Here is a 6,029-nt window from a genome sequence, read left to right as displayed (position 1 = left end):
ATTTGTTAAACGAAGTAAGGAAGCATAACCGGTCCACTCCTTGATTATCGTTCTCCTAGCAGCAGGCTATTATGTTGGCAGATACATTTTTTTCAAAAGAAGAGTCGCCCTGCAAAAGACATGCTAAACTTTGGGAATATCGATTTTTTGTAATTTATTTTTGCGCTAGTGGAGTACATCTTGTTTTTACAGCATTGCAACCACCTTTGAAAAATGTATGGATAATGGTATGTACTTTATTCTTAACATTGTATTATTTATACCAGCATTTATTTTGAAAGTTTACACAAATACTGGTATGTTGAAAGCTATTGTGTAGGCTATATTTAAAGAAATACACTTAATAAAATACAAATATATGTTATTGGAATTACTCAATAGAGTCTCCAAAAGTGAAATGGGTCTCTGGTGCTGGGCAATCAATTTAATAAAGAGTGATGGTGACTCCTTACTCTACTTACTTCATTCAATACACTGTAATAGACTGTATATGAGATACATATTGGCTTGTAGAGAACACTTTACTACCTGTCCTAGCTAAAGTGAGGTGGGAAATACTCAGCAGGGTCTCTACTAACCAAATGTGGTCCTGAAATGAATACACACTCAACAACAAAAGCTGAATGTTTTTTTTAATCAAAAATAAATTGAATTTATTTACGAATGAAATGTGATGATTAACCAGGCTACTAGGACACGGTATAATCACACCTTCTGAACAGCAATGGAGAAAAATATTTACAAGTTGTAGGCCGATATGTGCTTTTTGATCTATCAAGTTTAGCAGTATACAGTAAAAGCCTATTAACTAGTTTCAACAACAAAAAAAGGTGGATTATTTACAAGCTATATTGTCATGATTATCGATCAAGGACAGCAAAGGCACTTTTTGTAGAGTTTACAATGCATTACAGAAGACAAGGCTGACAGTAAACAGTACAATCAAGCTTTCAGAACAACAATGGAGAACATGGAGACAAAACCAAAGGGACTTCAATGACACCTTATGTGAACAGAATACTACTACTTATATTAACAACAGCTTAAACATGATTGACACAAGCTTAAGTTACAGGCCTCTAATGTGTTGTTTTAGCAGTATACTGTAAATGCCTATCAACCAAGTTTTCTAAACCAATAGCAGAGACAAGATTGAAAGATAATCTCGTCTCTGTATTATGTATTATCAAGGTCAACAAATGCTTTTTCTGTAGAGTTTAAAATATTAAACATACACTTGCATGCCATTGTGACAAAGTATATTCACACTGCCCTCTAATAAGACTGCTTTACAGAATAAGCACACACAAACACCCTAACCACTAGCATCTAACTGTTTTATAAATGGTGGGACCAATGAGAAAATCATAGTTTAGTGTCACATCCACTACAAATCCATGCATTGCCAGATATTGTAATGCCATGTATTTCTGAAGTGGAAGTAGTGTGTCCTTTAATTCTCTTTCATACTGGTTTAGCAATCCATACATTTTAAGATTTAATGTAATGCAATTACTGCTGCTAACCACATGCTGCAAATCTATGGCTATAACTGTCCAATGTGACTTTAAGTTGACAGGCACTATTACATGCTCAAAACGCCACCAATCGTGCACCGTTCCAGGCACATTTGGCATAGCCTCTTTGCTGTCACAAAACAGACTCCTGACTCACAAAAGACATTAACACAAATTGCTCCTTCAGATGTGAATTCAAAAGATCATTGAACCCATCAATTATTCGGTCATTGAACCACTTGTTGTCACTGCTTAATGTTATAATCCTCTTTAGCAAGTGGAGATGGAAGACTTTTGGCTGTCTCTGGAATATGACGTTTAGACCCAGATGAGTCATTTGTCAGAACACATTACTTTTGTCTTTCTGAAAAAAAATTGCACTTTTTCACTATGCTACTTTTCATACGATACCAGATAGAACACCGCTTGCTTCAGGAATTATTGGACATTCTCTAAGGTATATATTGATACTTGAGTTTGCCATGTAATGTGTACTATTTCCCAAATGGGTTATTATCTGAAATTGCTATACTACTAGATAATTCAAAGAGGTGTATGTCCCCAATGGTGGAACAAGCTCCCTCACGACGCCAGGACAGCGGAGTCAATCACCACCTTCCGGAGACACCTGAAACCCCACCTCTTTAAGGAATAGAATGCACCAATTTGTAAGTCGCTCTGGATAAGAGCGTCTGCTAAATGACTTAAATGTAAATGTAATATATGCAGGATATTTTATTTGTCAGGCCAAGCAATTGATCTGATGCTCTCCTTCTCCGTGGCCGACGTGAGTAAGACATTTAAGCGTGTTAACCCTCGCAGGGCTGCCGGCATCCCTAGCCGTGTCCTTAGAGCATGCGCAGACCAACTGGCTGATGTGTTTACGGACATATTCAATCTCTCCCTATCCCAGTCTGCTGTCCCCGCATGCTTCAAGATGGCCACCATTTTTCCTGTACCCAAGAAAGCAAAGGTAACTGAACTAAATGACTATTCACTTGTGTCATCATGAAGTGCTTTAAGAGACTAGTAAAGGAACATATCACATCTACCTTACCTGTCACCCTAGACTCACTTCAATTTGCTTACCGCCCCAATAGATCCACAGACGTTGCAATTGCCATCCCTCTGCACACTGCTCTATCCCATCTAGACAAGAGGAATACCTACGTAAGAACGCTGTTCATTGACTATTGCTCAGCATTAGCACCATAGTACCCTCCAAGCTCATCATTAAGCTCAAGGCCCTGGGTCTGAACCCCGCCCTGTGCAACTGGGTCCTGGACTTCCTGACGGGCCACCCCCAGGTGGTGAAGGTAGGAAACAACACCTCCACTTCGCTGATCCTCAACACTGGGGCCCCACAAGGGTGCGTGCTCAGACCCCTCCTGTTCTCCCTGCTCACCCATTACTGCCTGGCCTCGCATGCCTCCAACTCAATCATCTATTTTGCCTACGACACAACACTAGTAGGCTTGATTACCAACAACTACGAGACAGCCTACAGGGAGGAGGTGAGGGCTCTGAGAGTGTGGTGCCAGGAGAATAACCTCTCACTCAACGTCAACAAAACAAAGGAGATGATTGTGGACTTCAGGAAACAGCAGAGGGAGCACCCCCCTATCCACATCGACGAGACCGCAGTGGCGAAGGTTGAAAGCTTCAAGTTCCTCTGCATACACATCACTGACAAACTGAAATGGTCAACCCACACAACGGCACCTCTTCAACCTCAGGAGGCTGAAGAAATTTGGCATGGCACCTAAAACTTTTACAGATGCACAATTGAGAGCATCCTGTCGGGCTGTATCACCGCTTGATACAGCAACTGCACCGCCCGCAACCGCAGGGCTCTTCAGAGGGTGGTGCGGTCTGCCCAACACATCACCTGGAGCAAACTACCTGCCCTCCAGGACACCTACAGCACCCGATGTCACAGGAAGGCCAAAAATATCATTAAGGACAACAACCACCCGAGCCACTGCCTGTTCACCACCTTATCATCCAGAAGGTAAGGTCAGTACAGGTGCATCAAAGCTGGGACCGAGAGACTGAAAAACAGCTTCTATCACAAGACCATCAGATTGTTAAATGTAAATGTAAATGTTAAATAGCCATCACTAGCACAGAGAGGCTGCTGCCTATATACATACAGTTGAAGTCAGAAGTTTACATAAACTAGTTTTAATGACTCCAAGCTAAGTGTTTCAACCACTCCACACATTTCTTGAAGTCGGTTAGGACATCTACTTTGTGCATGACACAAGTAATTTTTCCAACAATTGTTTACAGACAGATTATTTCACTGTATCACAATTCCAGTGGGTCAGAAGTTTACATACACTAAGTTGACTTTGCCTTTAAACAGCTTGGAAAATTCCAGGAAATTATGTCATGGCTTTAGAAGCTTCTGATTGGCTAATTGACATAATTTGAGTCAATTGGAGGTGTACCTGTGGATGTATTTCAAGGTCTACCTTCAAACTCAGTGCCTCTTTGCTTGACATCATGGGAAAATCAAAAGAAATCGTAGACCTCCACGAGTCTGGATCATCCTTGGGAGCAATTTCCAGACGCCTGAAGGTACCACGTTCATCTGTACAAACAATAGAACGCAAATAAACACCATGGGACCACGCAGCCATCATACCGCTCATGAAGGAGATCCTTGAACAACAGCAAAGGACCTTGTGAAGATGCTGGAGGAAACAGGTGCAAAAGTATCTATATCCACAGTAAAACGAGTCCTATGTCGACATAACCTCAAAGGTTGTGTGGGTGCTTTGCTGCAGGAGGGACTGGTGCACTTCACAAAATAGATGGCATCATGAGGGAGGAAAATTATGTGGATATATTAAAGCAACATCTCAAGACATCAGTCAGGAAGTTAAAGCTTGGTCGCAAATGGGTCTTCCAAATGGACAATACTTCCAAAGTTGTGGCAAAACGGCAAAAGGACAACAAAGTCAAGGTATTGGAGTGGCCATGACAATGGGACAAAATTCACCCAACTTATTGTGGGAAGCTTGTGGAAGGCTACCCGAAATGTTTGACCCAAGTTAAACAATTTAAAGGCAATGCTACCAAATACTAATTGTGTGTATGTAAACTTCTGACCCACTGGGAATGTGATGACCGGAGACACCTGAAACCCCACCTCTTTAAGGAATACCTGGGATAGGATAAAGTAATCCTTCTACCCCCCCCCCCCCCCCCCAAAAAAAGATATAGATGTACTATTGTAAAGTGGTTGTTCCACTAGATATCATAAGGTGAATGCACCAATTTGTAAGTCGCTCTGGATAAGAGCGTCTGCTAAATGACGTAAATGTAAATGTAATGAAATAAATAAAAGCTGAAATAAATCACTCTCTACTATTATTCTGACATTTCACATTCTTAAAATAAAGTGGTGATCCTAACTGAGCTAAGACAGGGAATTTTTACTAGGATTAAATGTCAGGAATTGTGAAAAACTGAGTTTAAATGTATTTGGCTAAGGTGTATGTAAACTTCTGACTTCAACTGTAGACTTAATCACTGACCACTTTAATAATGTTTACATATTATGCATTACTCACCTTCTATGTATATACTGTATTCTATACTATTCTACTGTATCTTAGTCTATGCCGCTCTGACATTGCTCGTCTAATATATATATATATATATTTCTTAGTTCCATTCCTTACTTAGATTTGTGTGTACATGTTTGGAAATTTCTAGATATTACTTGTTAGACATTACTGCACTGTCGGAGCTAGAAACACAAGCATTTCGCTACACCCGCAATAACATCTGCTAAACACGTGTGTGACCAATCAAATTTGATTTGATTTGTGAAGGCTGGCCTTAGGCTGATTTAAATGTGTATAGGTGCAGCTATTAACATCACCATTAGGTTAATCTAGGTCGTTAACAGGTATGCCAGTACATCACTGTTTACATTGTGTCTTTGTCTTTGTTTACATTTTATTTCACACCGGAAGCAACAGGGCAAGCAACAAAAAACGGATATTCAACACAACACTACATTCATTTATTGTTTTGGAATTAGTATAATATAAGCACAGTGCCCCTCCAAAACTAACCACATTTGGTTATATCCTACTGAGTATTTCCCACCCCCCTTTAGCTGAGACAGGTAGAAAAGTTCTCTCTGCGGCCCAATATCTCTACGGTCAGGTAGCAATTGTAAATGACAACTTGTTCTCAACTTGCCTACCTGGTTAAATAAAGGTGAAATATATATATATATTTTTTAATATTGTCAACATACTTCTATCAGTGTCAACATTGTATTTTTTTTTCATTATTGTTTTTTCTCTTAAATTACTAATGCCATTGATTAAAAAAAATGATATAATTTGAATTATTTATCAATATTGCAATTTTTAGAAATGCGTGCTTTTATTTTGAAGGTTTAGTGATTACCATACAAAGTGACGTCATCGTTTGTGCTGCTGGCAGAATACTAGTTAGTCACTTCCTGGGTCCTTTCTTGCATCCTTT

Source organism: Salmo salar, chromosome 15 (genome assembly GCF_965601325.2).
Source record: "Salmo salar chromosome 15, fSalSal1, whole genome shotgun sequence".
In the NCBI taxonomy this organism is placed as follows: Eukaryota; Metazoa; Chordata; class Actinopteri; order Salmoniformes; family Salmonidae; genus Salmo; species Salmo salar.
The sequence above is the reverse complement of the archived record's forward strand: the minus strand, read 5'-3'. Positions refer to the sequence as shown.